Source organism: Melanotaenia boesemani, chromosome 11 (genome assembly GCF_017639745.1).
Source record: "Melanotaenia boesemani isolate fMelBoe1 chromosome 11, fMelBoe1.pri, whole genome shotgun sequence".
NCBI lineage: Eukaryota > Metazoa > Chordata > Actinopteri > Atheriniformes > Melanotaeniidae > Melanotaenia > Melanotaenia boesemani.
In genome coordinates this window covers 6727331-6753308 of record NC_055692.1, presented here as the reverse complement: position 1 = coordinate 6753308, position 25978 = coordinate 6727331, and the positions used below count along the sequence as shown (strand labels likewise).

The 25978-nt window shown below is 37.8% G+C and overlaps 1 protein-coding gene across 1 annotated transcript in view; it reads left to right on the top strand.

Moving 5' to 3' along the window:
• The first annotated feature begins 18385 nt into the window (after positions 1 to 18385).
• The window catches only part of hs3st1l2 (heparan sulfate (glucosamine) 3-O-sulfotransferase 1-like 2), a 32263-nt gene continuing 24670 nt past the window's right edge, over positions 18386 to 25978 (top strand). The window contains exon 1 of the mRNA XM_042000713.1: positions 18386 to 18607. The gene's annotated coding sequence lies outside the window, so the exon portion shown is untranslated. The remainder of the gene's footprint in view (positions 18608 to 25978) is intronic.

Genomic DNA, 25978 nt, shown 5'->3' with positions numbered 1-25978 from the left:
CACCTGGATGCTATCTCAGTAAATAACTTTCTTGGTTAATTTATGTTGTTTGGAGCAACAAGTCTTTGTATGAGCCACATACAAAATGCTGAAGCTCACAGCAGCTCTGTCACCGCTACATGATTCATGTTAAAGTCATACGTCATGTCAAGAACAAGAGACCTCATCTCCACCCCGTCCTTCATCTCTCCCCCGTTTATGGGCTCAATACGAAGCCATAAAGATTTTGTCACAAATACAAATCTTTTTTACAACCATGTAAATCCTTTTCTGCACTTTCGCAAACTTGAATTTTTCAGGCAGATTTTTTTACAGGAGGCCAAGTTTGATTTACGGATACAAACCCACAGATACAAACATTATTTGCAAACATTATTTTACAACTGCAAAATCTTTATGACTTCATATTGAGACCATACATCTCTTGTGTCATCATATTGCTCCCTTCCCTATTTTCTCCTTTTGCTTCTGTTTGTTCCTCATCGCTTCCCTCTTCTTCTAAACTCCCTTCCTCTCACCTAATTTCATCTCTCTTGTCCTTCATTTTCTCTCCTTTCCTTTCATCCAGCCCCAAAGGCTCAGCGGAGCGTCATAGTGGAGCATCTCTGAGCTCAGGGCTCCAGACACAACACGCCCAAAGCACTCTGCTGGGACAGAGTCAGACAGAGAAGTAACAATGACAACATTAACAACAATTATATGAGCAGAACTCATTAATATCGTGATGAGCTACTCAGTGAGTGGATGATGTCTAAGTTTTGCATCCATGCTGATCGTTATGAACTCTGTGTAATGTATTTCAGCAGGATGTGTGGTTTGTTGATGGGGCAGAAGTCATAACCTGGTAATAAAAAAAGGTTGATGTGTTATGATGTTGCATTGTTTGTTTTAATGTAAGTCGTTATGTTAACAACCTCAACAATGAAATGCAATGAAAAAGAAAGTTCAGCCTGTTTCACTTAAGTTTTCTTTGTTTTTTGTTTATATATATATATATATATATATATATATATATATATATACCATCCAGTCTTTTCTAGGTACAGTATTTAAATGAGGTAAAATACAACCTTAGATGAGAAGCAACACATTCACTTTATTAGATCCACCTTACTAGTATTGTGTTAGACCTCCCTGTCTTCAGAACTGCCTTAATGGTTGCTACTTCCTGCTGGGAGGGATGGACATGGACAGCAGCAATACTCAGGTAAGTGGTGTTAAAATGATGCTCAGGGTCTAATGTCTGCCAAGAAAATATCTCCCACATCATTTCTACAAGCCTGAACCATTGATACAAGGCAGGATGGATCCATGTTTTCATGTTTTTTTAAAGCAAATTCTGAGCCTACGTCTGAATATGGCAGATGAAATGGAGGCTCATCAGACCAGCAACGTTTTTCCATCTTCTATTGCTCAGCTTTGGTGAGCCTGTGTAAATTGTAGCCTCAGTCTCCTGTTCTTAGCTGACAGAACAGGTCTTCTGCTGCTGTAGCCCATCTGCTCCAAGGGTCAACATGATGTGTGTCCAGAGGTGCTATTCTGCAGACTTTGTTGGAACCAGTGGTTATTTGACTTCCTGTTGCCTTTTTTATAATTTCCAACACATTGGTCATTAATTTACTTTTAGTCCAGATAACTGTTGCTCACTGGATATTTTCTCTTCTTCAGACCATTCTCTGTAAACCCTAGAGATGGTTGTATGTGAAAATCCCAGTAGCTCAGCAGTTTCTGAAATACTCAAACCAACCATGCCATGTTCCAAGTCACTCAAATCCTTTTTCTTCCTCATTCTGATGCTCAATAACTGAATGCTGAATAACTGTCTGAACTCTAGACTGTGAGTCATGTCAAACAGCAACTCTAACCAAAAATGACGTAGTGTAATTTAATTCCCTCACTCCTTACTTTCTGGGTCCAGGTGCAGTTTTTACCCCCACACACAGTTAACAGCACACAAAGGCAAAGGTGAAGACATGAGTAGACTGGAATACATGAAGGGAAAGATAACAACTTTGTCGTTTACTGCAGGTGGATTAAAACCAGGGTTTGACTTATGAGGGAGCTAAGGGGAGCTCAGCTCCCCTGAAAGGCACAGGAGCTCCCCTAAAGACATTCAGCTGATACTTTGTGGGGGATCCCTAAAATAATTCACTTTCAGGTTACATTTAACTTTAATTAAAGAATAGCATTCATTTGTCAGCTTTGTGGTTGATTTATTTATTTTATTTAATTAATTAAATCCTCCAAATGTGACCCAGCACAGTGGACAGCAGCGTTGTTTGTTTGTAGCGTGCTGTTAGCATCCAAAAAACACTTCATAAGCTTTCTTTTGTGGTTGTTAAAGAAACTTTCCATCCCTGTTTCTAATTAAACAAGCTGCATACAGTAGTAGCAGATGTTATGTTATGTTTTTTTTTTTTTTTCTTTGGTAGTAACCATATGTTTGACAGCGCTATGTGCACTAATATATATGCACGTGCACATCACGGTGCACGCCCGACAAAGGCTTCCCTAAAAGCTCCGGTGTAATTCGAGCCCTGATTGAAACCCTCACTGATTAATATCCAATATAAGTTCTTTATTCCACTATTTGTTCAATAAGCCTCAGCTGTGGTGTTGTTTCTATATTTTCTATTTATATCCTCACTGAGCTTTGAATATTTCTTGTCATGCATGTTACCAGAAAACTCTGACCCTGTAAGGACTTTAGTGTTATTTTTCATATATCACTATGCCTTTGTTTCAACAGAATAATAACATTAATGTTACGTATTCCATGTCTGAAACAAGCAAAAATAACTTTAAAAGCTTTCCATTGAGCAATCTGACCAACCAAAATGTTTTAGAGAAATGACTGTAAGAATCAGTCTTTTTTTATGTGTGTGTGTGTGTGTGTGTGTGTGTGTGTGTGTGTGTGTGTGTGTGTGTGTGTGTGTGTGTGTGTGTGTGTGTGTGTGTGTGTGTGTGTGTGTGTGTTGGACACCTGCGAGGACGCTGCACACATTTTCCTGCAGATGGTGAGAGTTAAAGGAAATGACAACTATTTAAATATAAAACAGTTATTTAGTTAGGTTGTGTATACTTAAAAGCTTTCCAGAAGAACAAGAGTTTATATTCTCTCTTCCTTCTTTCCTTCTATCTCTTATGTTTCGTCTTGAATAATGCCTTAAGGATTATGTACTTAGCCACTTAACATACGCAGTAAATGAAAGTTATTTAAAAATTCAGCTGTATAAAGAGCACTGCACCTTCGAAGCACATTACCCTCAGCGGTGTCGTACCACAGACCTGCAGCGGGTGATTACATGCAGGATAAAGAAGACTCCCTCTGTGAGAAAGAGGCTGCAAGCAGCTGTTTAGCCTTTAAACTCATTCATTCTGGTCGGCTGCCAACGGATCAGCTCCAGGTTTCATCCCTTGAGGATGTCACAGAACATCCCCGTCTGTTTTGCCTCCAGATACAGATCTGAGTGATCTTTCTTCACCAGTATTGAACCAAAATGTTTTGATCCATCATATTGAGCGTCTATTTTGGGTTCACATCTGAAGTTCATTATTCAATCACATTTAGTGACTTGAGAAGCTGCAGGAAATACACTGAAGTAATGCATTCAGGAAGAGATGAGAGTAAAGTTCCTGATGCTTAACCAGACAAAGTGCATAAGGGTTGCAAAAAACTGAATTTTGCTCGTGTTTGGGGCATTAAAAAATTTTACACATGTACATAAGCACTTTCATACATTCTGTGCAAACTTCAAAAAAATATTTAATAATCTGAACCAAAAATGAACTTCTACCTGAGAGATTTTCTCAAAACCTGAACAGATTTCTGACATATTTAAAATTATTTCTGGGTTTGTCGTAATAATCCCTCTTGTAACAACATATGGTGACATTTTGTGCTCATCTGGTTTTTGCCCTTTGCAACGTCTCTGTTTATAACCACATCTTTCCTGAAGAGCACATAGTTTACTTCCTGGCAACATTACAACAAAGTGGTTGCAATTCTCTGATCTGCAGAGAAAACAAAAATCTATACATAATCATAACCTGAGACAGTCAAGTTTGTTTTTGGATTTACTTTTTGTTCTACCCTTTACTAACAAGAAAAATATATTATTCTTTAAATGGCAGCATGTTTTTAATGCATGCCAGAGGGTATCCTTGTATAATTCATATCCAGTCTTAGCACTGCCACAAAGTCAAGAAGATAATAAAATACTAAAAAAAAACTTTTCTAACCCTATTTTAAAATTTCTTTTACCCATTTTGAAGTTTTATATGAGTAGTTTTAGTAATATTAACTATGTAATCCACTAGCATAACTTAAAAGCATAATTACACACGTAAGAGCATTTTTTTAGTTTGTGGATGATCAAAAGAAAACAAGCACATTGTTTTAAGTGTTATAACCACCAGAAACAGAATTTCTGTCATCTGTTCTGTGTTTTATTTGGTGGAGGTGGGCAACTCTGTCACAGATACCTCCCCAAACTTTCTCTGAGACCTCACTGAGGAGGAAAACATGTTATTTTATGAGATGGAGTAACTAGCTGACCAAAATTTCTCTTGTTTTGAGCAGGCTAAATACTGTTTGTTTATTTTAATCTTCTGTGTTTAGTCAAACATATATTAAAATAATATGAAATTTAATGTAGATAACCATCAATTATAAAGGCAACACCTTTAAGTGCGAATCGAAATGTTGCCTCGTCTGGTCTGATCTGGTTTAGTATTAACTTTAAGTTAAAATCTAATTTCAGCAGTAAATTTAATTTCCCAAACACCATCCAGCCATCCCTGCTGGGAAAGAACTGACTGAAGATGCACCTGGTCTCCCAGAAACAGTCCTCCCAGACTGGATTACAGCCTACTTTACCAGATAGCACCACTATGTCAGAGTGGCCAGCTGTATTGCTAAGACTGCGTCCATTGGCACACCTCAGGGAATGGTTTTGGCACCTTTCCTCTTCATCCTTTATACCCCAGACTCCTGTTATAACTCAGGGACAAGGAGGAGGAGTACAGAGGACTGATTCACAGCCTCATCAGATGTTGCACCAGCAACCACCTGAAGTTCAACATTATTAAGACCAAAGGGCTGGTGGTAGACGTCCACAGGAACAGAAGTCTGCTTGCTTCTGTTTATATTCAGAGAAATAAAGTGGAGAATGTGGTAATAGGTACCTTGGGGTACATATTAACAACAAACTGGGCTGGTTGCTCAACCCTGAAGCCCCCTACAAGAAAGGAGGGGGAAGACTTAATCCAGTGTGTGCACCAAACTGCTGAAGGCATACTAGTCTGTTGGACCAGCCCCCTTCTCTTTGCAGTGACTTGCTGAGGTGGTAGCACCAAGAGCTGAGATGCCAACAAACTGAACAAACTTGTGTGGAAGGTTGGCTCAGTGGTTGGTCTGCATCTGGACGGATCCTGGATGGATCCTGCAATATCCTGGAAAACCCTTCACAACCTCTCCACCGTGAGCTGTAGCAGCAGGCCAGCAAATCCAGCCACAGACCTATTTAAACTGGAGTATGACAGCGATACAGATGCTCATTTCTGCCCACTGCCATCAGACTTTTAAACAGTGGCTAACCTCCACCTCTCTCTAATCGTATACTTTTATAATGTGTGTTTATTATTTATCAATTGCTCTTTTAACATTTAATTTTTAATGTTTCTTTGAGGAGTATCCACTGTAATGCTGAATTTCCCCATGGAGGATCAACAAAGGTTTATTCTTGATAAATAAAAATATGTAAAACAACGACTCCCATAGTTGTTTTTGCTCATCAGTCTTTAACTGAAGATACTGTTTGTAAATCGCTATATTATTTAGAGAATGTGCACTGTTGTCTAAAATACTTAACAGTCTCCGACACTTTAGTGAACTTATACAAATGTGTGTAAAACAACAACCTTAATGTTAAATTGTCCTTCTTGTATTAAATCCAAAAACTTAATATGAAGAGAGTCAATGAAAACAGCAAATGTAGTTAATGTGTTTAAGATGTGCAGAATATCTGGACAGTTTCACCTTCATAGATTCATTCTTACGAAAATCATATTGATCTTTAACCTCATCTATTACACTGAGTCCAGACTATGCAGATTTAAACCTGGTTAAAGGTTAAATTAAGCACTCATGCTTTTCTTTATATCGACCATATCTTTCATCATTTCTTTCTCATGCACATACATCACTTTTTTCACCGTTCAGATGTTGCTGCTCTCTGTGTTTTTGTTTTTGATCTCCATTAAGATGTAAATGAGACAAGGTGAAAGGAAATGATTAATAAAATGAAGCTTTTTTCTAATGCAGAAACATGTTTGAGGTTAGTTTTGAAGAAGACTTCAGAGGAAAAGGAAGAATTGTGTGAATGACTTTTGCAATGATTGAAGTGGTTTGACTCACCAGCTGTTTCTGGTCTGAGCTGGAAACAAACTCACATGACTGACCTGTGTATCCCCTGATATCCTAAAATATCTCAGATATTTCCAGAAAAATAATTCCTGAAGAAGAGCCTTAATTTCCTCTTGTCCACAGCAGTTGTTGCTTCCAGTTACAGCTTGCATTTTTCCTTAAACTGCCCCTCACCAGTGACCCAGAGTTTATTCACATTTAACCAGTCAGTGGTCATTTTTATGACATTTTTTGGGGATTTTCAAAAGATTTCTTGATGTTGTGAATGAAAACCCCTCTAATGTCATGGTGTTTTATGCAAAAGCATGTTTTTATTTAGCTTTTTCTCTCAGAAGTGGTTTCAGAACTTTCTCTCATGGCATTTCCTCAGGCTTCATAACAGTTCGTAGAAATGTGAGTCAGAAGCAGAGATGGTAGACGGTAGTCCTAAAAAATAACCATCAAAAAGAAAGTTTTTCTTTTGTGGTGTTTTTTAACAAGGCTGTTAAAATGAAAGAAAGTTACACATTCATAACTTTTTGAGTAATAACTCATCACAGATGTTGAAGGAGAAAAACAGTCCTTGGATGGTCGTAACTTAAAAACACGGGTACCAGTTGTTTATACACATATGTTATATTACATGAAGCATATTAAGAACTGAAGGTCATTCAGATTGTTTTCTGCTCTCTGTATCAAGCACTGTCCCTTTTTTTTATCTTGTTTTGGCTTCTTTGCTGCCTGAAACCACAGAAACTATGTCACAAGCTGCTGATGTGCTTAGATAATGTAAAGCATTATCTTTATTATTCCTACAAATTTGCCTGAATAAATGCATAAAATGGACTTGTTGAACTTTCTTGTCTCACTTTAATTCATGTGGAAAGGTAATGAGGCTGCAGCAGCTGGATGACAACAAGAAAATCAATAGAAGGCTAAACACAGGAGGCTGGAGATGTTATATCTCTGGATGGCTTTCAGAGCACCTTGGTTTCTACCTGAAGAGCTGAGGGAGGTCTATATGGAAAGAAAATTTCTGCTCAGACTATACTGTCACCACAACTCTGTCCCCAGATAACAGTAATAACATAGGTTGATGGATGGTACTTCCATTCTTCACACTTTCCCCATGATCAAAACCAAGTAAACAGCACAGACTGAGCACAGCAACCGCCACAGCCGTGTCTACAAACCAAACAAGCTCATGAATATACAGAGAGCAGATAAATAAATAAAAACACTTGCAAAACTGACAACTAAAGAGTTACGAACACAGACATGAAGCCAGCCCATGAAATTCTAATGAATATGTGTCCAAACTGCTTCTTTTTCTTGCATTTCATTTCAGCTGTTTTTGGGAAGATGGGATGATATCTCTGTAAGGGTACACTATGACATCTCTGTTTTTAAACATTTTTAATGTTGCACAAAGTTCCTACGGTCTATTAAAGTGTAAAAATACACACAGTCCATTTACATGAATTCACTTCCTGATTTATTTTACTCAACCTGACACATCAGCAAAGCAGATTTTCAGACCAAACAGACTAAAGATCAGAGAGGGAAGCAGCACTTTTAAAAGGTTCAAAATGCACCTTTGGTATGAAAAAGCAATCAAATTAATCTAATTAATGACCAAAAATCAGGATAAATTAAATAAAAAAAAACCTCAAAAGCTGAAGCTCTAGTATTTAAAAGCTTTTACTGGCAACTTTTATCCAAACAAAGAAACTTTTTATTAATTGAAGGGAAATGTTGCTTCTATGTCCTCGTTTTAACAGCAGTTATCAGCCTGTAGTCATGTTAAACATCAAATAGATGCAAATACAAATCCATGTATTTGTGGAGGTGAATTGTGCATTTGTTTTCTCAGACATACATTTCAAAGTTATGTATTTTAGTTCTTTGGTTTTGGGGGTTTCTTTTTTTTTTTTTCTTTTTTTTTTTTGTGCAGGCACCATTTTGTCATTTGTCAGTGAGATGGGATCACGATTTTCTAATCCACTCCGATGTAGTTTTAAATAACTAAAACTCACCAAGCAGCAAATTAGTAAATGTATCAAACAAATGAAAATAAAAATTTAATTTCACTCTAATTAAAGTATAAAAATAAACACTCCACTGAACAGAAGACCAACTCCAGTGTCCCACAAGAGTGTGAATGAACTTAAATCAATCATACTTTTCTCTCTTAATTTTCTTTTTCCCCAATTAAAATACTGAAACACTCATATTTTAGCTCTTTCACCACTATAACCTTCATATATAACTATATTTTTGTGTTTGACAAAGTCAACAAAAAACAGTAGATTATATTTCATGACAGTTTCATAAACTCCGGGATCTAGTCGAGGGTGTCAGGCAGCAAAAGACATTCAGAGTCAAGTCCGTTGCAGTGTGACAGCTTTAATTACAAGTTTTCTTCTTGAAATGTTCCAAAATCTTTACTTCAGCCAAGTGCCAAAACTTTGCCTCCACACTCATGATGGTTCTCCTCAATTTTATCAGCTGAATGCAAACTGAAAGTATGGCAAAGAAAAACTAAGACTGTAGGTCTGAATCCAGCCAAAGCTTTTATACATTTATGTAAAAATCACGAGTTGCTAAATGAGGGAAGGTGGAAAAATTTAAATTAATCAGGGATCAGGATCCAATTAATCAGTGATTAATATGCTTAAACCTTGTAAAGATGAACTCTTGCTAAAGGAGAATATACATGTTTAATCCACCAAGATGTTTCTTTTCTTTTGTTCCCCCCCCTGAACTTGTTTTTACTCGTGTTGAGTCTCACTGACATGCAACCGAAACCTTGCCTGTGGTGTGTATTTTTACGTATACAGACATGTATGTGAGAGTCTGTGTCTGCAGTCTGCCCGCAGGCCTTCGAGCTCGGTTTTTAATTGCCGCTCAACAGCTCATGTCTATTCTAGGATCCAGCACATATATGCTTACTGCTTCTGCACCTGACAGACGTGTCAGGATGACACCTGCGTGTACAGATTGGTATAACAAAGGATCTCATGGCTGATTTAGCACTCCTGCTTGCTTTAGACATATTTTAGTAAAAGAATAGAAAGCAACCGTCTAGTTTTACTCACCTTAGAAAGAGCCATCCACTCAGTCACAAAAAAAACTTGAAGACATTTGATTTTTTTTATTAATTAGAAAATGTATGCCATAAATGAAGACAGCATTTAGCTACAGTAAATTAAGAGGGTCTTTGTTGCCTTTGTTGACACGAGCCTTGGTGGTTTTGTCTCTTCACACTGGTGACATGAAATCTCTTTGTTTACAGCCTGCTCATGTGGGAGGAAATTACTGTGAACCTAACACTTTTTATGTCTGCCAGACACGCTTGCATTAACACCTCTGATAAGGCTTTATTTAAACAGCTACATAAAAATTAAAATGCATGAAAATCAGAAGGCAAAAAGAAACCACATTGATGTTTTCTGACACAAGAACTTATTTTAGACATTTTGGATCAGAGAGTAATTTTCTGATGTTTTTAGTGTTGACTTGAAGGACCTGTCAGAAACCTGTCCTTACAAATCAACTCAGAAGCTGGTCTTTAGCTTTAGTTTTCTGATGGTAAATGTAGTGAAACAGTTCAGTTTCATACCCACCATCATGAGTTATGTGTGTTTGCAAACCACGTCTCTCGTTCAGTGTTGGTGTAAAACCACAAAGTTACAATTTAGTTGTAATTTTACTTTTAACAAAGATAACAAATAATATGTTAATGTTTAGATTTCACCACAAGCCAGAATAATGTGCCAGGCTCCCTTCAGACACCATAGAAAGTCTTCTGCTCAGCTTACAGGTCCATGTTAAACCTGATACACTGAGACAGAATCTGCTGAGGCATGATTTCCAGGTCAAAGGCAGGAGGACTGAGGACAGAAGAAAGCACAAGTTAAACAAATGAGGTGATCAGAAATTAAAGAAATGCTTTGTTTATTTAAGTTATTAAATTAGTTTCAGTTGTTTAACACAAATTGCTATTCAGCCAATCCAAGGCCAGCAGCTCTATGTATGTAAATATTAAATGGACTGTGCTTATATTGAGGTTGTCTAGTGATATTTGACCACCTAACACTACATGTCACATCCACCCAATATAACACACACTCATACATAACTTCTGCTGTTATTATACTAAGTGTTTTTAACTAAAACACACATTCTCATGGACACCCTGGGAGGCAACGTTGGGTCAGTGTCTTGTCCAAGGACACTTCTGCTTTCAGTCCAGGTAACTGATCCACTGCCCTTCCTGTTGATAGACAGCTGCCTTCCACCTGAGCTACAGTCGCTCTTTTTCAGCATGAAGACACAGTCAAGACGACTGACTTTGACTTACTTTGTGACTTTGAACGTGGCATGGTTCCTCATCTGAGTGTCTCAGAAACAGCTGAGATTTTCACACACAAACATCTCTAGGGTTTACAGAGAACGGTCTGAAAAAAATATCCAGTAAGCATAAGTTGTCTGGACCAAAATGTGTTACTGATGTCAGAGCTCAGAGGAGAATGGGCAGACTGGTTGGAAATCCCAAAAGACAACAAATGCCACTCTTTCCTTTTCTCCAGTTATAAGTGCTGTGTTTCTTTAGAGGTACTACCAACACGAGGAGGCACAGCAGGGGGCTTTTTGTCACTGCTAGATTGGTGTATAAAAGGCCTCACACAACTTGGCATCGATCCTTCACCTTTTCTGCAGCAGCTGCAGCAGCTGAACTTCTGTCAGATTTTACTCTGAATCTGTTCAGCTGTGATGACAGAAGACTTTGACTCTCAGCCCAAAACACAATCAAATGAGATTGGACTTGGTTTGCACGAGCTTCGGGTGTCATTTATGAGACTGGAACTGTAAATGCAGCTGTGAATAATCCTGCAAGACACATGTGAGATAGTGACTAAAAAATCTAAATGCAGAGGATCAGTGGATAATGTGCACTTCCATTCTCACACAGGGAGAATTAGTCTGTTTAGCCGAGATAAAGAAACATCTTTCATTTGTTTCCAGCACAGAAAATTGGTTGAATGTTGCTTTGTACTTTTTAGATTTCAGTTGAATAAAATCCTCTGTAATCAGAGGGATTTAATGTTTTCAAAAGACAGCTGAGGGTCCATGAATGATGTAAAGATTACAAGATGAGAATGAAGTAAAAAAAGAAAAAGAAAAGAAAAGTTGGAGTTAATTTAAAGTCTTTGGTTTGTAAGAAACAAAGTGTGAACTGATGGAACTAAAAACTCACATCTGCTTCCTGTAGAATCAAGACTTTTAAAAGCTTTACACAAAAGTTTTGTTGTAGTTCATTTTAAATGTGGACAGGTTTCATCCTGAAGAAAAAAATCCAATACATCACCAGGAGAACTCTCATTGGTAACCAATAAAGGTCGTGTTAGGTTAGCTCTCATTTAAAATTAGACTGTGCTGTTAGTTATTGAATATTTAAGGTAAATAAATAAATAAAACCCCAAAAAGGACACCAGAAAACCAAGAAAAACATCAGGATAAAACCATCTGAACAGCATATACAGTAAATGCACCAAATGAATGAAAAGAATAAAACAAAATGAGGCCAGAGACAAAATGAAGGATTTTCTAGCTTCTTCCAGGTTTACATCATACCAGCTTTGCTTTCGGGTTAAGATCGATAGCAGCAATTAAAAAGTTAAAGTGAGTAGCAGCAGACAGCTGAAACATCTATAATAATAATAATAATAATAATAATAATAGTTGTCAATCATGCTGCCAATTATATTTTTTCATACATACTACTGTTTTTAACCCGTGTTAGTTAAATTGGGAGTAGTGGGCTGCCAGACTAGTTTCAGGTAATCTGGGGTGCAGTAGGGGGCTGTCAAAGGGGTTCTTGACAATATGGTTCAGGCTCAGTGGTGTTATGTGTCAGTTTAAAACTAAACTACAAAAAATTAAATATGAGGCATTTTTATTTTAACAAAATTCAATAATGGCTTTCCTTTGGTTTTATAGTTTGAAGAACAAATAAAATAACTAAAAATAAAAAAGCCCCATTCTGTTTTTATTAAACTTTCAGACCGGATGTTGTTGGTGAATTATGTAGGTAAATCATGAAGAGACTCTGTGGTGGGAGGGGCTTAGAAGGTCAGTAGGTTTGGGTCTTATGGGGGTTTTCCACTGACATTTCTAGTAAATTCATTACCTAGAATTTATTTACCAACTTAAAATACTTCCTGGTAATCTGCCTGGTTTGCATTTCAACCACAATGTTCTAGAAAAGTTTTTCTAATGGCTGATAACTTTTTACGTTATGCTGGTTGGACCCACATCAGCTGTTGTGTTCATTCGGCTTTTTTAATCTTGTTAGACTTTTCAAGACAAGGCAACTTTATAAAGCTTATTTAAAAACTGCTGGCCAGTCGCTGCACATAAAAAATACTCAAAAGCACACACAACAAAGAGAAACACAAATAAAAAAACACAAATGTGAAACAAAGACAGCTATTGCACATTGGAAAATACTAAAAGTGTAAAAGCAAACTTAGCAAACTTTTAAAGATGTCTGGAGCAGCCCTGATATGAGGGGGGAGGTCGTTCCAGAGTTTGGGGGAGCAACTGCAAAGGAACGACCTCCCCGGGAGTTCAAGCTATCTTATCTTATCGATCTTATCGACAACTTTATTAGTCCCACCAGGGGCAATTAGTTTGAGCAGCATCATAACATGACATAAAAAAACCACATACAGTACATGAAGGACACAAAAAGAGAAGAGCTTGGTGATCAATAAATATATATAATAAAAAAAAAAAAAAAAAAAAAAAAAAAAAAACTACAGAGAATTTAAAAGTCGAACCTATACCTGGGTTCCACCAAGAGTCTTTGGCCAGAGGACCTCAAGGATCTACGTGGAGTGTAATGGCATAAAAGCTGCTAAGTAAGAGGGGCCTAAAGCATGAAGTGATTTAATAACACACACTGAAATCTTAAAAGATATCCTCAACATGGGGAGCCATGTAAAGAAGCAAGGATTGGGGTGATGTTGTCAAGCAGCTGATCTTTGGACCACCTGGACGTTAAAGTAAGACCGGTTCATGAGAGTTACAATAATCTAAACGAGAAAAACGAACTGCATGCGTGACCCTCTCAAGAAGAAAGAAGGACCTCAGACTGAGTTGCTTTGAAGAACATCAGCTATGTAACTGATGTAGTTCCACATATGAAAGTAGTAAAAAAAAGTTGGGACTATTTTGCCTGCAGTGTGAATGTAGCCTATGAAACCAAAAGAAAATCAACACTGAAACCAAAACCTACATACCATGGAAGTCCCAGAAGCAGGCTTACAGGTGGGAGGGTGCTGGATGAAGAACAAACTCCACTAACTAAAAACAAAACCAAAAGCTTTTTAAAGACCAAATATAAAACGGAAATATAAATCTGAAACTAAAGCAGAGTCAGAAAAAGAGTTAACTTGACCTGGCATGGAAAAATTACACACATGGACTAACAATGATAACAAGCTAGAAACCTAGAAGTATAAATACTCAGTGACTAGTATATCAAAGGTGTAACAATCAAGAACAGAAAGAAAAATGTCTGATTCAGCAGCCTGAACTCTGAATCTCAGCAAATCCTGTTGTTCTGTGTCGGAGCAACGTTTGCATCCAGGAAACTGTTGAGCTCAAACATTCATCTTATTAAGACTGGAGAGCAACTTTTCTAAACCCCAAATAAATATATTCAGTTAAAACAGTCAAGACAAAATGATTAAGACATGAGAAGACATGACCCTAGGAATGTTCAAATCCATCCTTCATCATCTTTATTTTGTTTTACTTTCACTTTGCACTTTTACGTTTACCAAAGTTTTTTCCCTTTTTTCCTTTTCTTGGAAAAGCTGCAACAAAATGCAGGTGAAATACTTTATGAGTTTCCTTCTTTTGCAAGCATCTCCTCAGCCTCTCGCTGGTCTTTGCCAGGTGACGGGGAATGGAGAAACAAAACCAGAGTGCACAGCTTTGTAGTAGCTGAAGCTGCTTCCTGTCCTGCATTATTAATATCTGATGTTCACAGTTGACCTGGTGCTCACACACTTTCTTCACAGGATGATGAATGAAAGAGTGGGTGTTTGTGTGCACCAGAATAAAAGATAATTAAACCGTAGCTGCAACCTGCAGGTCTGACACACCACCGCACTAAAAGTGTCTCCTTTTTGGAAGATAATTGCTCGTAAACGGCTTAATTCTCATTAGCGTCCCACAGTCGGAGTGTATTGAGATGCTATGCTGCTAATAGCTGTTAGTTCTGTGTGACAAGCTTTGGAAATTGTTCTCAAAAATCTTAGTTCAGCTAAAATTAGCGGTTCATTACTTCCTTATATGAGACCTGTTTTATTCAAATACCCAGGCACTGGAAAAGAAAAAAGTAATGTAATTTAGATCATTTTCCCAGGAAAACAAACAAAAAAAATAGAGTGGCTGAGCGATCTATCACAAAGCCCTGTGAGAAAACTTCACTGACAACCATATAATGAGCCTCTGTGAGGATCTCCCACTATTTTATTGTGTCTTTATCTCCTTTATGTAAACTGGGAGAGTGAGACGAAGGCGAGAAAATAAAGGGCTGCAGGTTTGGAGCAAATTACCCATGCTTATTTATTCAGAGATGTCGCCTCATAGAGCAAGCAACCCCCTGGGTCTCCTCACAGGACAGAGCGCCAAATCATTTAGCTGCCTGGAAGGAGAGAAGAAACAAAGACAGACATGGAGTAAGAAGGGAAAATGAGAGAAGGGAAATAAAAGTGGTGTTTTCCAAGAACTTGTCAAAGGGACTGAAGTGATAGATAAGAAGAGAGGAGAGGCTGAGGTCAAAGGGGCACTTGGAGTGGAAAAAGAGGAGGAAGATGAGGAAGTGAACACAAAGGGAAGATGACATAAACGATCAGGAGAAAGTGAGAAGAACAGGAGATCAGAGTGATAGTTAACTCAAGCCTGGGAGGGAGTGAGATGTGAAGAGGGAGGATGGGGGGGGGGGGTTGATGGAACCAACAGGGCAGGAGGGGTGGAGGGCCGGTTGAGTGTCTCCCAGGGGTCTCAGAGGGAGAGGAGGAAGGCTCTGCAAGTGCAGCCCCCGCTGAGAAACCCAGCAGGGGGTCGGCTTTCTGTTTGGGAGGGAAAATGAAAACCTCCTCAACACCCTGAACAGCAGCATGGTGTTCATTACAGAGGCTCCAGATTTCAGCTGGTGGAGAAGCTTTGTTCAGCGAGAGGAGGGGGCTTCATCTAATTCAGACATCTACAACCCCCACAGTCCACATACACGAGAGACAGACGGAGTTTGGGTTTTGCAAGGGATCAGATTTTGGCACAATACTGACTTTTACATCAGCTCCTGTCTGGATCTCATAACTATTCCCAATAAATAAATAAATATCTCATGTAGCATCTCGTTGCATCTGTACAATACTTTCTCTGTTAAACTCTTTTACATCACAGTTAGATCATGGTAAGTCTGCAAAGTACAAAAATCAACATACAACACGCCACCGTCATGTCATTTGACAAGACCTTCAGGGTGAAGAAGGTTTGGTTTGCACAATACTGAAGTTTAAATCCTGGCACTGTAAGTAACATGTAATATATCAAGCTATGAATGAATGAAATGCAAAAACTTTATTAATACCTGAAGGGAAATTCAAATTTTTACTGAATCTTTTACTCAGCAGCAGGATTTAAAATGTTAGAGAACCAAGAGTTTAGAATATGAGAAGACAGCTGAAATATTATAAAGAATGTCATTGTTTCGTGTTGTTGTGATCTTTAAAAAAACCTGCTTAGAAAAGCGCTCTGGTGCCAAACCCTCATGTAATTTCACTTTGTACCTTAAGATAAGATGTGGAGAGATTATTCTCCTTTATTCTGTTTATGACTTCCGCCTTTAGTCAATGATGCAAAAGGACAGATCGTTACATGTACTCATATAAACTCATCATAAATACAAGAATGGAAGAAGCTCTTCACAAATGATCACTAGAAAACAGGGTGGATTTTTCTTCTTTTTTTTATTTCATTCATTCATTTGGCCATAATACTAACCTCCACTGTCTTACCACACTTCCTCTGATACTGTCTCGGATCATCATCCTTCACGTTTACTCATCATTTATTAAAGCACATGATTGTTTTATGTCCTGGTTTGTCAGCAGCTCTACAGGGTTAAGATGAAGTCTAGAAAAATCCAAGGTTTTATTGGAAAAAATAGCCAAAACCAAAATCTAAGCAGTACAGTAATAAACACCCCACCTCATATTCATTATACCCACACCTTCACAGCTGGAGCCAATTGGAATAAAAATAACTGAGCTCATGCACCCGCTCCTTATGACTCCGTCCCATATAAACACTTCTGTTACAAGGAATACTCACATTTTCAAATATTCTGCCAAAAAAGTAATTTTTTCCTCTTTCAGGAATATTTTATGGAGGAAAAAAAAGTGCCTTATGCATGTGCAAACTGTTCATAGAGATTTAGTTTTCCAGAAGGAGAAGTTTCGGAGTGACAGCCACAGACACTGCAGGGAAGGCTTAAAGTATTTTAAAAAAAGCACCGAAAGACTGACAGCAGGAAATATTTAAACTATAGCGGCATTATCTTTTAACCAAGTGCCAAAAATTGCCAAAACCTTGCCGCGTAATGCATGCTTGAGTACTGAAGTACTGAAGGGAAAAGCACAAACAGTTTGTATGCACTTATATGAGAATCTCCTTTGTTATGACATAAAAATGCAATCAGGGCAGCATTTACTAATGACATGAAATAAATTTTTTAGGAAACGGGGCTGGATATTGAATATTTGACTAGTGAAATGAGGTCGCCTGCATTCTCATATCCAGAACAGTGGGAGTCGTTTCTACCCTTAGGGATGTTTAGCTTGAAACGAGTTACAAATCCCAGATGAATTCAACGTATGAAAACATCCTCAAATAAAAGCTGAAAGTCTGTGTTTGTTAACCTCCTTCTCATTGTTTGGGTTCAAGTAAAATGAGTTGGAGAGCAAACCTAAAATAATGCTGCACAAATACTCAAGCCGGCTGGCTTTATATCAATGCACACCCACAAAAACACCCCCTCTCCTCAACCTCCTGGGGAGCAGTTTAAAGTGGATCTAGAGCAGATTAGCAAGCTAAAGCTACATACTGTAATCGCTGTCATGGGCTTAGACAAAACGGAGTAGGGGGGCGCTTCAAGGTTAAACTGATGGCTGTCTTTTTCAATTATCTGTCAGTGCTCATTCATGCAGTTAGCTTGATCTTTTTGTTTTGTAAAAGTGTTGCTTTGAATGGCAAATTAGGTGTTTCTCAAATAAGTAGCCTGTTTATTTAGCATTTTTGCATTTAAATGAAAAAGATTCTAACTATTAAATTGCCTGTGTGAGACTTAAGAACTTCATCTATGTGCTGTAAAGATCAACATGAAGCAATTTGTCCATGAAATGATCTGAAAAGTACAAAAATGGGGTAAAGTACTGAATATTGTCTTACTAATAAGAAGCAAAATCAACCCATATGTCTCTAATATTGATTGAGTAATCATGATTTGTTGCCCTAGTGCTGTTGTTGTGAGTTATTTATATTTTAGAGGACTCTCAACAACAAACTAGAGGGGGGATTTGAGGGGAAAAGCCAATAAGAGAAGGTTATAAACCCAGAATCAAGCAGGGGAATTAGCTCAAGTCAAATGAGAAGGAGGACTGGAAATGTTTTGCTCCATCATGAGTCCTTGAAGGTGATCAGATGAAAGAAAAGACCTGATGCTAAACAAAAAAAGAAGACAAGAATCAGGAAAAGTACGAAGGTGGAGAATGAGAGGGGTGTTTCCCTGCAGGCGGAGATGTGTTTTGTGTGTAAACTAATCTCTCTCTCTCCCTCACGCACACACACACTCATACCCTCCCTCTCTCCCAGTCACTGAGTCAGTTGCAACAACACACTCACAGAGAGCGGCAGCACAAAGCAGAGACGCTTCTACCAGCTCGTGCTCAGACATACCTCGCCAGGCTGAGCACAGACCAGCTCAGACACTCAGCACACACCTCCGCAGCGACAATCCGGTGGCCGAAGCAACACTCACAAGAAGAAGAAGAAAGAAAGAAGGAAGAAGTCTAAGAAAGAAAGAGGGAAAAGAAGGAAAACTGTAAGGGAAGCAGCAACCAGGTAAGGCTACTTTTTATCTTTCATTTCCTAGAGCAAACAGAAACTAAAAAGCTGCTGCTCTCTGTTTTAACAGTCATTTTTATGTAGTTTGCAGAATGTGAAAAGCTGTAGAAATTCCTACTTCATGCAAGGCAGCAGCAAAGGCTGCACCTGTGCATCCTCAGCAGTTAACCTCACCTAGACTCACTTTTCACGAGTTGAGCCTCTCCTCCTTCCTTATAGAGAAATCAGGAAATCAGGATTGTTTTTTTAATTTATCAAGGTGTTAATGCCTCCAAAATGAAGATAAAACTGTTTGGTGCTGTAAAGTCACGCACATTTAACTGGGAGGAAATGCGGCTGCGCTGATGCAGGATGTGTTCTATATGTGGGTAACCACGTGTGTTCAATCTATACAAATATTAAGAAGCAGAAGTAATAACACAGGAAGTAAGAGAAAGGACGAATTGTTTTAAGAGGATGTTTTTAATTCTAAAAAAAAGTGCTTCGAGGTATCTGAAAGATCCCCTTTGTAGAGCTGAGAGGGAACTTTTCTCTTTAGTGGTATCAGATGTCACAATGAGTTACCTTTGATCATTAAAAAGACATCTAAGTGTCTTTTGCTTCTATCATTGATGAGATTTCTTTTTTTCTGGTGCTTTAATTTTACTGGATGCGACTTGTCTTGATTCTCTGCACATAAGGGACGAGGAGCATCTTAAGAGAACTGGATCAGCTAAACTTCTGTTTATGCTCCAGTATCAAAGATCTGTAACAGCTGCAAACTTTTTTATTTCTTTTTTTAGAAGAAAGCTTTTTGTTTCCAGCCTTTATCCATTTATTAATCAGACTGTAATGTTAGCAGCTGGGATGGTATTATCTAAAACTAACCTAAACCCAAACTGTGATGTCTCAAACAATAACCAAGCTGTCTTCAAACCCAAATCCGAGCCAGTTTGCAGCTTTTCAATCTACAAAGCTGATTTTTATAAACAATCCATTATAAGAATCATATATGTCAACATGGACAGAAAAATGAGCATTTTATCTTCATGGCTACAAATTAATTTAGCCCAATGTGCATGCATGACTGCTGAAACAAGGCAGTAATTCTCCACCAGCAGCACTTCACAAGCCACTCCCACATGTTTAATTGGTTAAGTCGCACCGGGGAATAAACTGCAGATTCTGGAGCAAAGCGTTCAGACGATGACAATAGTCGGAGTAGATCCAGGTCGGAGGGGCTGCGAGGGGACAGACTCTGTGCTTACTGCATTTTGACCTTCTCTTCTGTTTAGAAAGAGATAAAACATGCAGGGTAGAGAGAGAGAGAGAGACTCAGAAGAGACAGAGAGCGCTGGGATGAATGGACTCATTGTCTGGTCTGTGTGTGCATGTGGTAAATGAATGGGCGTGTTCTGTGTGTCTCAAAACAAACTGTGATGAATCAATGACATGTAAGAGGTTAATCTTACACCAAAATGGGACCAGTCTAGTAAACAAAAACATCACATGGAATAACTGTGTAACCCTTAGATAATAATAATGTTTGACTCGTAGGACTAAATACTGTTTTGTGATACTTTCAGTCGCACACAAACACAAATACAGGAATTCATCAGCTCAACAGAAAGAATTTTTATGTCTGGGGTGATAAGGATGAGCAGCGACTTGCTAACTTCAGCCAGCATTAAAGGTCAAACCCACGCTTGTAACTCAGATAAAATCAGTGAAGGACAATGTCACAATGCAAACAGACAAACCAAGTCAACACAGAAGATGTCACCATATTAAAAAATGGGCATAACTGAAGGGCCTAAGCAGCAATACTGCACCATGCAATGTCCCTAAATGAAAGAGTCCAGATCTCCAGAAGAGAATGAAAACCTGTTACCACTTTATACCACAAGGGGACAGACACGTGTATTTTCAGTCCTAACACACTACAGCCTTCTTGATGTCAAAATAAAACATTTTCTTTTAAAAAGTCCAGCACCTAAAGGGGTAAAAATCTTTGAATGGAGCTGGAGAGATGGATTTCTCAATCCTAAATATTCTGTAAAAACATTTAAACAACTAGTTTGACTATAGAAATAAGACTAGTGCCCATTTAGAGGCAGTGGACCCAAACGCAACCCCACCTACGTGAATGATAAACCTGTTTGCAGACCTGATTTAAGAGAAAGGACTAACAAGATGAACCTCTTGAAGAACGGAGTGGTGCCCAATCCCGCTGAACTGCTAAACAAAAGTCATTTTGAGGAAAAGTTGTGATGCTCTGATCACTGAATTTATAGATCAATACAGCTCAAAATACATTTCATGTTTGATAGTCATTGAACACAACTTTCCACAACCCTGCATCTGGATAGATGGATGGATGGATGGATGGATGGATGGATGGATGGATGATTCAAATCCAATTTTATTTGTAGAGCACTTTAAAAACAACAGTGCTATAAATTTCTAAGGTAAAAACTTATAATAACTCCATAATAGTAAACATTAAAACATTAAGAGGTAACAATAAAAGCAATTATCTCAGGCTGAGTTAAAAGCCAATGAGAAATAATGTGTTTTAACAAAACACTTAACAGCAGGAAGTGAATCGGCCTGCCTAACATGCCATGGTAGATAATGTCACAGTTTTGGGGTGGTGGCTGAGCACACACGGTCTCCTCTGAGCTTCCTCTTGGTCTTAGGACAACTAACAATCATTGATCTGCCGACCTGAGACAACAGGAGGAAGCATATGGATCAGATCAAACAGATACTGTAGGGCGAGGCCGGGAACACCTTTAAATCAGATATAAGGATTTTAAAATTAACCCTGAAAATAATCCAAAGCACATGAAGAAGCTAAAATTGGGGCAAAATGCTCTCATTTCTTAGTATGTGTTAAAAGCCGAGCAGCAGCGTTCTGGAGTCATGCAACTGACGTCTGACTGAGCACAGTATACAGTGCAGTACAATAGTCTAGGCATATATATATATATATATATATATACATACAACAGGGTCGGGTCATTTTTCTTGTTAAATAATTTAGTTTTCTTATGTTGTTTTGCCCAAACAAATTTGAGTCTAACTTTGTGCAAAATAGGAATAGTTGAAAAAATTAATTTCTAATCAAAGAGGGCAGAAGCTTCACCTGCAGCTCAAACCAAGTAGGTGGAGTCTACACACCTTTTAAACGGTATAATCCGGTATACGGACAACTCCCTGCTCAGATCCAACAGCGCGAATGGCACACGCATACCTCGGCCATATGGTTGATACAAACACAACAGGACTGCAAAACTGTCAAACACCGAGGTGATATTAAATTAATGAATGAAATCTCAGACACTTCTGAATGTCTGATTCAAATTTTTAAAATAACATGCACTACTATACTTTTTCGCTCTGAGGCAAATTAGTCCTAATTAATATAAGATTGTGCCTGTTTTAAGATTATTCCTCCTGCTGGCAAATGTTTTTCCTCCACTTAACAAACACAATTACTTTCTAGCCAGTTCACGTTTTTCTTTAATGTGGCTCAGACACTGCAAAACAACCAGAAGCTGCAGCTAAAACCATGAAGTAGAGAAGGGTGGACTGTGCTGTTATTTAGAGATCAAATCATAAGATAATTTCTCTACATCCTCTTAACAGCTCATCTGCTCGTCTACATGCCTATATGTCAACATGACTGCTGCAGTTTTAGATAAATGTTGCTAAAATGACAGATAACAGTATTTCAAAATTTCACAGATGCACAGATAGAAGAGCACAACCTCTTTCCTTTCTCAAGCATATATAAAAGCTTGTTGCTCTCTGTGGCATCAGCAAGGAAATTTAATTCATTACATACCTCCACCACTAAAGGTGATGCAGGAAACATGTCAATTTCACAGATTTGTGGGAGACTGAACTAACTGAGGAAGCATAAAGAGGAAAATGAGAAAGAAAATTCACATTTGATGAAGGCGGGGATGGTGGTGTGATGCTAATGAAGCATTTTCATTCAAATTTTATTCTTTAGCACAAACAATGCTTCGCTTTCTGATTATTATTTGGTGTTATTCAAATTTAGCACCGAAAATACTTTTGTTTGAAACAGAACTCCAAATTAGCTCATTTGATCAGAAGTCATTGTGGCTGGTAGATTCCTGAAGAAGAAGCCAGATTATAAATACAATGTAATGCATTCAATCATACATGTTTCTTTATTAATGCTTTATTCAGGAAAATGCAAAAAAAAAAAAAAAAAAAAATTTTCTCAATGTTTTATTTTCCAGAAAGGAATGAAGTAATTTTTGCTCTAAAGACATTTGAGAAGATCTGCTTTAAAATTCAGACTTTTTACAACAACACTTAGAATTTTGTCCGTTCATAGTTTTGGAATAGTTAAACAGAACTCAGTGATGAATAAAAGTAAATAAATATAATCATCTTATCTAAATAATCATCTTAACTCTTCATTTAACTGACATATAATCAAATTTCTTCAGACCTCTCATCATACATCCATCTGCCACTCTGGATATTTTCAGTTTCCTTTAGTTTGTGTTTTTGCACACGAACTCTGGACTGGCTGTATTTATCAAGTGTCTTAGAGGACCATTTAAGTCCGAAATGTCAAGAAATTGTGGAATTTACTCTTACTATCAAATGTAGAACAAAAGCCATTTATCAACTTTCTCCAGTCTAACATCACTCCTTCTCCTCCAAATATTTAAAAGACCTCCAGCCGTGTCCTAAGTGGTTAGAAGTTGCCTGTAGACGCAAGGCTATTCAACTCGGCCCCACAAGGGCTGCAATCCAGCAGGTTTCAATGTTTTCTGCTCTGTCAGTCACCTAATTAAAGAATTGGAAAGGAAAGGCAAATTTATTTGTAGCGCATTTAAGCAACTAGGCAATTCAACGAGCTTTACATGAAACGTCACGAAAAAGCAGCAAATGCAACATAGAAATACAAGAAATAAATCAGAATAAGTAACATTAAAAATAAAATCGTACAATTAATTTTTTAAGGAGTTAAATTAGGAAACATTTCTTTTTTGCCAATGTATATATGTTGTATAATTTTGTTGATTATTTTCAAAATATACACTTCATTGTCTATTAAATGAAAATCGGAGTTATTAGCTCCTCTCTGGATGAGCGAATCTACAGCCCTTTTCACTGCAGCTGTGGCGTCATCAACACTAACGTGTAATTTTAACACATTGTTACAACACGAAGGAAGAGCATCAATAATTTGAAGTCTTCACTTTGTTTCTCACATTTTTTGCTGTTAAGTTTTCTCAGTGTTTCTGGGGAAAACATCTGTTGGGGTTGAAAACAATCTTTGAAGAGCAACAAAGAGTCAACTAGAATATCAAAGTTGTAAAAAAAAAGAGAGAGGAAAGGGCCACAAATAAGAGATACCTAATACATTTTCAGGATTAAAACACTGATTTCAGCAGCTTTAACTTTTTCATGATAAATCACAACAGAGAAATATGGATTTCTTTGAGGTGGAGAACACAGATGTGGCATGCAGGTCTAATAAACTTCACAATTTCAACTAAGAGAAAGTCCCCCACTGTACATGTAATACGATTAAAATAACAATAAAATGGCCTAAGTGTCTGAGGAGATAAACCGTGTCTCATAGCAGTTATGTCTCATTGTTTTAAACTTGACTTATTTTACTGCACAAAGACCAAAAAATAAATAAATAAAAATCAGGATCACAAACCACCAAAGCAATTAAAACCAGAGACGGTAAACAGGCGAATCAATTGAAAAGTGATTAGAACATAAAGCAGCGTCGATAAAGAGCAGACAAGCAAAGCTGCAGCGATAAACACTCCACCTTAAACCAATGTTTGTGCCTTTTTTCTGTTTACCTCTGCGTGGAAAGATGATAAGATTACAAACTTTACTGCAAGTCTTTGTTTAGTCAAAACTCCTATTTCTCCAGACAACTGGCACCTAAAGTTATGAAGGCAGGAACGCTTTTCAACACAACAGTGTTCGGTATATTTTTCTGTTATAAAACACAGACACAAAGAGCAAAACATGAGAAGAGGAGGAGGGAGGAGGGAGACAATGACAAAGGGAGAATTATGGAATATGGTGAGGTGGATGTGTGCAAAGCAGTTTGGATCAAAAGCAAAATGGATGTTTTAGAAAATTAGGAACATGGGACGATTTAAGAGCGAGATAAGAGCCAAAAAGCAGCGCTAACAAAGACATTGTGCTGTTTTGTAGGGCTTGGAGGGCTGACATCTCTGTGTGTCCTGCGAGAGGGGGTCTCTGCCACCTTGGTAGCAGAGTACATTATGGCTGTTTGGGCACATTATGGGGCATTAGCTGGAGGAACTCCCTGAATAATGCATGACTGTTATATATGAGCAGAGTGCAAACATCCTGTGAAGAGCTCTAAACCAGGGCACACTCAGTTAGAGGAGATGTCAGATTTAATCTACCTGAACTATAACCTGCCCAACCCCACTGTTAACCTAAAATTTACTACTCTAATCTTTACACTTAAAACAAGATCATTTACAGTGATGTGTGAAAGTCTTGAGCCATGCTTCATTCTTTATATTTTCCTTCTAAGCAGGAATGTTTTCCTGTAATTCTTGGAAGTGGTTTTCAGCACTGTATTTAACATGTTGTTATTAGCAGGCTTTTGTTCCCATTTTTTAGTTGCATCAACAAAATAAGATTGGCAGGCATAAAAACCCCTAACAAGGTTTCCAAATTCCTGAAAGCTTGGCATTTTCCAGCATGGTATGCCGTGTCTTACAGTTTTTGAGGGAACTGAACAAGTGGAATATAAAAGAAGAATTGGCTTAAGAAATAAGGAAAAAAAACAGCAAAGACTTGACACGGGACCTAAGAGATTCATCTGGACCTCTTGTTGATCTACCTAATGGTCACTTAAGTTTTATCAGAAATGGTCTCCATGGAAACGTGGCTGTCAAGAAGCCATTATTAACCCTCTAACACCTAATCCAAGAACAGTAGGTAGCAAATAAACTTTTTTTCTTTCAAATAAATATCTGTAGTTGGCCCTGTAACATAAATTTAAAAAAAAATAGTAAAAATAATAATAATAAAAAAGAACTTTTTCCATTTATTATGTGATATATCAGAATTATTGTTGTCCAAAAGGGAGCAAAAGGGTGCAGCCAATGAGCCCATTAACGACTCTCACACACATTTTGACACACCAACCAACAAAACTTTTAGTGTCACTTTTATGATTGTGAGTTTTATCACAGTGGGCTGAGTTTTGCTGCTTCCTCTGTTAGCTATTAATTCTATCCTACAGTGAGACATCATTTGGCATTAGTCACACGGAAATTACCCTTAAAAGTTTAAAAAGCCAGACTGGGGTCCGCTACCTTGATAGTA